Consider the following 10,240-nt stretch of genomic DNA (forward strand, 5'->3'; position numbering starts at 1 on the left):
TTTAATCCCAGCACTTGGGAGGCAGAGGCAGGAGGATCTGTAAGTTTGAGGCCAGCCTGGTCTACAGATCTAGTTACAGGACAGCCAAGGTTACACAGAGAAACCTGTCTCAACAAACAAACAAAAACTTAAGTAAAATTAGGCAGGGTGGTGGCAATGTGCGCCTTTATTCCCAGCACTTGGGAGGCAGAGGCAGGCAATATCTACAGATTGAGATCCAGGATGGCAAAGGCTACACAGAGAAACCCTGTCTAGAATTTAAAAAACAAACAACAACAACAAAACCCAGTAAAATTGTTCACTGAAATAACATACATCCATTAAAGCACTTACATGCAAATACCAAGACCTGATGCCAGCCAGTGCAATCAGTCATTAGGGAGTGAGTCACAGGTGCACCTACCTCTCCCACTAAATGGCACAGAGCACTGAACGGGATGGATCTCTATGAGTTCAAGGCCAGCCTGGTCTACACACAGAGTTCCAGGTCAGCCAAGGTTACATAGTCAGACCTGTCTCTAAAAATAAAACGTTATATTTCTGCTTTGCTCCAATGAAGACTTCATACTTGTGTAATGTTGCAGAGGTTGAACAAATGAAACAAAGGAGATAAATTAACAAAAGTGTCACCTCTTTTCTTAGCTTTTGTTCCTCTTTGCCCAGGATTCCTCCTAGACCAGGATGAAGGTCCAACCTGGGAAACTGCCTGGTCCCCTTGAGCTTAGTGCAGACCAGGGCAACTGAAGGGATAGGTGTTCCCATCCTCCAGGAGCTCTGTTGGACTCTTGCTGTCCTGAGCTGAGGTCACTCTGCTATGAACAACCAGAATGTCTGAGGATTTTCTCCCCACCCCAGTTCAGCCACTGATTAGAGGTGGGTGGATGATAGCCTGCAAGCTGCATTCTTCCTAGCTGTACCCAAGGATTCAGAGGCAGCCACTGAAATGTGCACTCTCTGGGTCAGGCTTAGTGCTCCTGGTCGGTCTGGTTCCTCCAGTTTCATCACGATGCAACTCTTGTTTGTTTGCTTCTTTGTTGCAGTGGTGGGGATTGAACCCAGGGCCTTGTGCATGCTTGGCAAGCACTCTGCTGCTCACCTGCATCCCCTCCTCCTTGTTTTACCACTCTCTCACACCTGCATACAGTCATTTAGAATCCTTCAGTTTCTTTGGGTCAGGATCTTGCTGGTGTGTAGTGGGGTTGCTTGTCTGTGGCCTGATGCCACAGGCCTCACCTAGAAGACCCTGAAGTAGCATGAGACCCATTACTCGTCCAGCTATTGGCACTGAGTCAGCTCATGCCATACTGTGTGCCTGCACCCCAAATTCTGTCTGCCAGGACTGTCTGGGAGACCAGGGTTTCCTTACAACACAGTGGGAGGGGGGTTGTCAGAAATGGCTGTTCATTCTGAGGTGTTCTGTGTTTGCCTCCTGATGAAGACAGAGACAGGGCAGTTCCTATTAAATGCTCCCTAGAGGACAGTACACCCAGTGGCCTTATCCGGGGACACAAAGCTTTATCATTTTCGAAACTCCAAAGACCTTTAACCCTGCCCCAATCCATGTGGATTGTGAAGACAAGACCTGTCTTATACAGAGGCATTCAGTGCCGTGATTCCAAAAGATATGCATCGGGAGCAGCTTGCCCTTCAACCTTATTGTTTTGTTTTTTTTTTTTTTCTTTTTAACTTGAAATCTGCTATCTTTTCCTTCTTTCCTTTCATTCTTTTTTTTTTTTTGGTAGTGCTGAGGATTGGACCCAGGTGTGTTCTAAGTGCTAAACACACTCTGAGAGCGTGCTGTGCCCCCAGCACTCCTCAAAATGTGTTTCATGCATAATGAGTTCATCCCTCAGGCAAATCAAAGTCTGCCCTAGGCAGGAGGATTGTTTTTGTCCTGGAAGAAACACACTACAGATTCAAGCACGTTCTCATTCAGCACATAAGAACCTTCCAGAGCTGATGTTTTCCGTGTGCCTTTTCTGACAGTCACATGGCATGTAGCTTCTTGCTGGGGTTGTGTGTGCTCACATTGTCAAGCTACGAAAGAAAATGCCCGAGGCTATAACCTTGTGAGAAGTTTAAGCCATCAAGTTTGGATGCATTCAAAAAAATAAGAAAAAAAAATTCAAATGATGCTCCATCGTTGGAATATGGGATGTCATTCAATAAAAGAAAGAGAGAGAGAAAGAAGGAAAGAGAGAAGGAAGGAAGGAAGGAAAGAGAAAGAAAGAAAGAAAAGAAAGAAAGAAAGAAAGAAAGAAAGAAAGAAAGAAAGAAAGAAAGAAAGAAAGAAAGAAGAAAGAGATTGACCCCGGATCCCTTCAGTTCAAAACTGGCAGGGTGGGGGTGCCGCTCAGCCATGGAGGGTTTGCTTACTAGCATACACAGGCCCTGGTGGTGCTGTGTGCTATTCACGACATTGCCACAGCGTGGCGCTACTCTAGCGGGTAGGAAGACGCCTCCTCACAGCAGCCAGGGCGCCACAGCTGGCTGAGATGTGCAGGCACACATCGTCTTGGAAGTACTTGGGCTGCAGAATGCTTTGGGGTTAGAATCAATTCTGCAGACAAATGAGCGGAGATGCTCTGAGAAACCAGGCATCGAAACAGTATTTGTTTCTAGCCCACGAGCGGGAGACAAAACTTGCGCAAATCACAACACTATTGCAGCTATAGAATCCATACTCTGAGGGTCATGCCCTCAATTTTAGAATTATTCTCACGAGGAAAGCATTCTTGAATTTTAAGAGTTTTAGATGACACCAGAATCCCATTATTCGCTCTAAATTCAATTGATTTGGACAAACCGCCTCTGCTAGAAGTACAGCCAGCCCCCTCTTAGCCTTGGCTTCCATGTCTGATAATTCTACCCACTGGAAATAAAGATAGCTGGGGAGGGAATTGTGTCTAGGACTGGAAAGATGGGCCAGTAGTTAAGAGTGCTGGCTTCTGGGGCTGGAGAGATGGCTCAGAGGTTAAGAGCACAGACTGCTCTTCCAGAGGTCCTGAGTTCAATTCCCAGCAACCACATGGTGGCTCACAACCATCCATTATGAGACCTGGTGCCCTCTTCTGGTGTGCAGATATACATGGAGGCAGAATGTTGTATACATAATAAATAAATAAAATCTTTAAAAAAAAAAAAGAGTGCTGGCTGCTTAACCATGAGGTTTTGAGTTTGAATTCCAGCACCCACATAACAGGCCACATAGAGTCTCAGAACCCATGTAACAAACATGGTGTAGACTTGATTACCCCTGTGACCTCAGCATTATCAGAGGAGGTGACAGGGCAATCACTAGGAAAACGAGGATCCTGGCTCAGGGAAAGATCCTCCTTCATAATCTCGAAGTGGCTCTATAAAGCATATCTTGATTATGTATAACAACTAATAAATGCAAAAGTTGTATAAATGGTTGTTACAGTGGATTGTTCAGAATATAATAATTGCAAGGGGGAAATGTATGCATGCTCAGGGTAGACAGGATTTTTAAGGTTTTATTTTCTGTTCCTGTGTGTGGATGTGTTCTCCTGTTCATGCCACAGTGCAGTATACCTACAGAAGTCAGAGGATGAGCCAGGAATGGTGTGGCCCTTGTCTCAGGAGGCAAAGGTAGGTGATCTTTGTGAGTTTGGTGCCAGCTTGGTCTTCTAGTTCAAGCAGAGCCAGGGCTATTTACACAGAAAAACCCTGTCTCAAAAAACTAAAAAGAAAAGAAAGAATGAAGTCAGAGGACACTGCAAGAGTTGGTTCTATCCTTGCACTACATGGGTCCCATTAAATCAAATTCAGATGGTCAGGTGTGTGAGCAGGTGCCCCGTGTGTGTGTGTGTGTGTGTGTGTGTGTGTGTGTGTGTGTGTGTGTGTGTGTCCCTTCAAATCAGTCTTCCGAGGATACCAAGAGGTGCTTACAAAATACCCCAAACTGGGGCCTGGAGAGATGGCTCAGCAGTTAAGAGCACTCACTGGCTGCTCTTCCAGAGGGCCCGGAGTTCAATTCCCAGCACCCATATGGCAGCTCACAACTGTCTGTGGGGACTCGACACCCTCATGCAAGCAAAACACCAATGCACATAAATTAAAAAAATAAAATAACCCAAACAGCACATACAGTAGCGTGTGCTTAGGATCTACAGCAGATGGACATCAAAGTCACTGTCCTCTAAGTCAGGGTGCATCTACTCTGCCCAGACACTTACCTGACCTTAGATATTCAGCAGAACCAAGAGGTATCCGTCTGTGAAGAGGGTGGAGGGCAGGCATTTCTCAGTAAGGTGTCCTTGCTTTCATAAATCATGTGAGCCCTGCAATGGTCTCTCTGGAAAGAGTCACACCTTCTCTCCAGGTAAAATGTCACCATCCTGAGGCTATGGAGGCAATGAATGGTGCCTCAATCAGGCAGAACTCTCAATGGGTGACTCACTCCCGAGATTCTCTGTTCAGTGAGTCAGCAGCCTTCCCAGTTCAGAGTCAAGGAGAGAGGTTCTTGGAAGCAGTATAGAGATGAAGGTGACAACCTGTCAGCCCACAGCAAAGGCCGATGCCAAACGTATCCTAAATCCTTGGGAAACACGACTGCATATTTATCAATTAAAAAAACAAAACAAAACAAAACAGAAATGAGGAAACACAAACCCAAAGCCTGGGTTGATTACACAGTGCAAGATAACAGGCTGCCATCCACGACTGCATCTTTCTGAAAGGAAGGTGGTTTCCTGAGATTAAGTGGAGGGGGAAAATGTAATTGATTCTCATAATTACAAGCGAATTACATAGCTCGGGCTTTTCCAAATCCCCTTTACATCTGTTATCTTAATTTATCCCTGGGCAATCTCCTGTTTTGAATGACCTTTTATGACAGCATTCACTCCCCCGGTAGTTAATGTTTAGTGCATATGTCTGGCCCTCCTGCTGGTTTTATGACCTTCTTGGGGGCAGAGACCATGAATCCATAAAGCCCCAGCACTTGGCACGGTATTCGTTAAGACTTGTGTTGCAATCCACAGAAACTCACTGGATGCAACTGCAACAGAATGAGGGCTTTGTTCTGGAGAGCCCCGGGGCAGGGGTGCAGCCACGTCTCGGGCGCCCAGGAACCAGGTCCCACAATTACTCCTATCTTGCGTCTTCCTCATTAGCACCTCTACCGTTTCTCTTCATTCCACTGAAAAGCTGGCTGCCAGTATCTCCCTAGCCAACCACCCAACTTGCCCAGCCCTGCAAGCAAAGCTTCAATCACTCTCTGGGTCCCAACCTTCCCAAGTCTCCAGGACCTAGGCCTCTGATTGGTCCAACCTCGGTGAGGTGTTCACTTCTAGTCCAATCAACTGTGGCCAGAGGGGTGCGGTCCAATGGTAGGACCGAGGTTGTTCCTATGGTAACCATGTGCGGTGGGGGTGGGGCGGCGCAGGAAATAGGAAGGCACAGTTCCCAGAAAAGGGGAGAGGGCTGAACAATAGGGGACCACGATCTCTCGGTGTTCTGTAAATGCTCACTCAGCTGACTTTTTTTGAACACAGTAGGTCCCCAAACGCTACTGGGTCGTCTGTGATGGCTTTGGTTACCTGCACTGCCTTGGCCTGGCTGACTCCTGCTCTCCTTTGGGCCTCCTAAAATGTCTTGTTTGACCCGGGCCCAGAATACACTGGGGATTATTTCTTCAAATTAGCCACCTAGGCCGGGCATGGCAGCTTGTGATTCCCAGCAATGGGAAGGATGGAACAGAAGGATGGCGACTTTGCGACCACCCTGGGCTACCTAGGAAGATCAAAGGAGCCAAACAGAAGCACACACCCCTAAAAACAAACAGACAGACAAAAAACCATGAACACCTTGTAGTTACTCATATTTTTAGTGTCTTCCTTCCAAATTCCGGTGTCAACAGTAGCCCCACAAGACTGACCCTGTTGAGTGGTATGGATAAGGAATTAATACCGCATTGAGAAGTTGTTGGGTCAATAGGAGATGGGGAGGTAACCCGAGGTGAAACATACCGCTTGTGTGTGTGGGATGGGTGGTCCTGGGAGTCTGGGCATCCTCACTTTGAAGGGGCTGCTTATCCACTTACCTCCCTTGCTTGCCCTCCGTCCCTGCTCTCTGGTGTTGCACTTCCTCATGAAGGAGGAGCCAAATGGGCCTTCACTTCCCTTCTGCTTCCTAACGTGTCAGGAATATCATAAGAAAAATTATCAGTCATGATAGACATAGCATTTAAACAGTACATCAGGGGCTGGAGAGAGACCACTCAGTGGGTGAAATAGCTGCCATGCAAGCAGGAAGATGTGAGTTTAACTCTGCAGAAACCTCATAAAAGCCAGATATGAAGCACAGGCGTCTCTAATTCTAGCACCTATTTGGGAAGATGGAAAGTAGAATCCCTGTGAGCTTGTGGAACAGTGAGCCTGGAGTATGCAGTGGAAAAACAACGGAGACTATGTCTAACGAGGTGGAAGGCAAGCCAACACCCAAGGACAAGGTTGCCCTGTGATCTCCACATCATACCATGGCTTGCGCGCGCGCGCACACACACACACACACACACACACACACACACACACACACACACACACACACGGACACGGACACGGACACGGACACGGACACGGACACGGACACGGACACCAGTGTTATCAGAATTCCCCGTCCATCCATCTTAGGGCTCTACTTGCCTCCACACTGGTTTTCTGTTTATTCAGACTTTCCATAAACAGAGGGCAGTTTGTCTCCAGACACAGCTTGGTTTGTTTTTTATTTGTTTGTTTTGTTTTTAAGGTTTATTTATTTTTATATTATGTGTATGGTTGTTTTGCCTGCATTTATATCAATGGGCCACATACCTGCAGTGCCCACAGAGGCCAGAAGACGGAGTTGGATTCTCCTGGAACTGAAGTTAAGAGAGGGTTGTGAGCTGCCATGTGGGCGCAGGGAATAGAACCTGTGTCCTCCGAAAAAGAGCAGCCAGTGCTCTTTCCCCATAGTTTCAACCCAGAACAGGGAGCTTTTCCTGCTGGGCTCTCATTGGCCTTTAGAGATCAGAGTGTTTGCCTCAGTGTTTGTCATTGCAATGTGGGCATGGTGTTTGTTCTTCAGGGTTTTGTCCTTTCAAGTTCCAGATGAATAGAGGTGGCATTGGGCAGAGAACAACATAGATGTGGAGAGCTAACGTTTTGTTCCTCATTCTCCCTGAATCCAGTACAGATCTGTGGGGCTGGGTGGACATGGGAGAAGGGTGGGGAGGGGGAGGGCGAAGGGCAAGCAGCTTTCACAGCAGTTGAGTGGGAAGCTGTCTTAGTTACTTTCTAACTATTGTGACTGAATACCTGACAAGAAGCAACTTATGGAAGAGGGCTTATTTTGGCTCACAGTGTCAGGATAAAGTCCTCATGGCGGGGTTATTAACCATTAGTCAGAAAGCAGAGGAGATGAAAGCTGCTTGCTCTGCTCACTCTCCCCGCAAACCCCTCCCTGACTGAGCCCCTAGCCCATGGGATGGCGCTGCCTGCATTCAGGGTGAGGCTTCCCTGTTCTGCCAAACCTTTCTAGAAACAGGTGTGTTTCCATGGTGATTTTAAATCCCATCAAGTAGACAGTGAAGGGTAACCACCACAGAGGCTGCAGCTGGAGCTGGCACTCTCTGTGGGCAAGGCCCTGACATCCGGGTGGATCCTGCCTCTCTTACTCTACAACCCTGGCAAAGCCTCATCTGTCACCAGGCTCTCAAACCTGGAGAAGCTCCTCCATCACTCAACAGCCAGGGGCCACACAGAGACATAATCTGTGGGGTCCTCATTCACCACAGGCTGTCATCCAGATGGCACTGAGCCCTTCCCCCGGGATGTTGGCAAGACCACCCTGCAGGAAGCCACCAGCTCACACCTCACCGGGAGGCAGGATTTTCCCAGAGGGCTGGGGCCAGCAGCTCCCCTGTGGGCCATCTGCCAGCTCTTGGGGTTCACACTCCCAATCTTTCTGATCTCCTGGCCCTTAATTACCTATTATCCCTACAGTGCCACACAGCACATCTGCCCATGAGTCTCCTGAGTTCACAGCTGCTAGAGTTAATCTCATTTTCTTCCTCCCCACCCCATTTTTTTTGTTTTTGTTTTTCAAGACAGGGTTTCTTTGTGAAACAATCCTGGCTGTCCTGGCACTCACTCTGTAGACCAGGCTGACCTTGAACTCATCTGTCTCCCTCAGCCTCCTGAGTGCTGGGATTAAAGTCTGCGCTGCCGCTGCCACCACCAGGCTACACTTTAATACTTCAATGATAGGCTAGGTGTGGCGTCGGTGGCTCATGCCTGTAATCTCAGCATCAAGAGGTTGAGGCAGGTGGGTGGTGAATCTGAGGCCAGCCTGGGCTATCCTATAAAACTTGTCTCAGGATAGCAAGAGGAGAAGGGAGAGTGATGGAGGAGATGGAGGTCAGGGGATGACCTGCAGGAGCTGGTTCTCTCTTTGCTGGTTCTCTCTTTCTGCCAGGTAGGTTCTAGGTTTTGAACTCAGGTCATCAGGCTTAGCAGCAAGCACCTTTACCTTCTGAACTTTCTCATTGGCTCTGACCCTGATACTTTCTTTTCTGACTGCTCTTATCTTTCCTCATCACCTCACAGTACGAGGGGCCTGGCAACCATCTTACTATATATAACAATTTCTTGTCCCCTAGTCATAGCTGACTGGGTCTCTGACCCAAGCCGGGCGAATGGGCTTCCTCTAGGGAATTTGAAATTGGGACAGAGAGCAGCTCCGCTTCAGTCTGGTTTATTTCTTGTCAGGAGACATGAAAACCTAGCAAATGTGAGCAAGAGGGAGTCTCTGCTCCATGGACTGGGCACCGATGTTAATCTGCCACACAGGTAGAGCCAACTCAGATTGATGCAAACCAAGAGGGAGAGACTGAGATAGCCTAGGCGGCAGAAGCGTTCCAGCCCCTGCCTCCAGGCAGACCAAGACTCCAGTCATATCTCCAGTCTCGGTCCCCAAAAGATACCCTAGGTTTTTATAATAAACGGGGTGTGAGCACTAGTGTGTGGCAGCAGGCTCAGGCTGGCTAGTAAAGTCAGTTGTGCATCGGTACCCGATATTGGCGGGCGGCAGTCTACAGGGCACGTTTGTACTGCAGGAACTGGTAAATGCTACCAAACAGGAACTTTAAGGACTCAGGCGCTATGCTGGCCTGCCCCTGTCACCTGGCAGATGCACTCAGGCAGTGCCCTGTCAGCCCAGGGTTCCAGGTGCAAAGGACCCCTTTAAAAGAAAGACCCCTGTCCACTTATACTCTCTTTCGCTGTTCCTCTGGGCAGACAGGACTTTTCCTGTCTCCCTCTTCTCTTCTACCCTCTCTCTGTCTCTGTGTCTTTGTGTCTCTTTACCTCTTTTCTCTTCCCTCCCCCCTTCCCTTTCTAATAAAACTTCTCACTAAGCTCTGTCTACCTGGCATGTTTGTCCCTGGCCTGGGTTACCCTTGCCGGCCATGGAATCCCTCAAGTTTCCCGTCGAGTTTTATCATAAGAGGAACCCTTCCCTAAGAGCACCATGTGCATTTCCCGGCACCCCAAGCCCCCCCCCCTCAAGGCAGTTCCTGGAGAGTCCCATAAGTATAGCCTAGACCTTCTAAGTGAATTGGCTGCCGAGCAAACTCCTATATGTGCTTTGAGCACTAACGATCTGAAGAAGCCTTCTGTGAAGCTGGCAGGAAGCCAGCTTGATCCCTAGCCACAGGAGGATTTCCTGAACCAGCCCAGAGTCCCAAGGCCTCTGTGACTTAGCCATGGATGGGCGTAGGCTCACCCAGGCCATAAATGCCAATGGTTTGTGGGACTGAAGTCCATATTCCTGGGCACAGTAGGTGGCCCTTGTCCTCCTGGCATCATCAGGCTCATCGCTGATTGGTGTGCCTTGTCTGCTTTGTTACCATTCCATCCCCATGGCCTGGCCTCCTCAGCTGTCCCACCGTCTACCCAGGATATGAGACGTCTGGTGGGAGAATGTGATAAAGATGGAGGACCTTCTCCCTGGTACCCAGACCAACAGTTTCATTTTCAGAAGATTCTCTGAAGCTTTCCTGATACCCATGTCCCGCCATGACCCCAGCAAACTGTCACCTTAGAACTAAAGCTTTTGTGTCACGTGTCTCTTCTTGAATCTTCACGATGCTGGGGAGGATGCCCAGACTGTCACATGTATGAGCATCAGGATGACTGAGGGATGGCATGGTGTGTCCCCAACCTGTGTGTACTTATCC

Source organism: Cricetulus griseus, chromosome 5, assembly GCF_003668045.3.
Source record: "Cricetulus griseus strain 17A/GY chromosome 5, alternate assembly CriGri-PICRH-1.0, whole genome shotgun sequence".
NCBI lineage: Eukaryota > Metazoa > Chordata > Mammalia > Rodentia > Cricetidae > Cricetulus > Cricetulus griseus.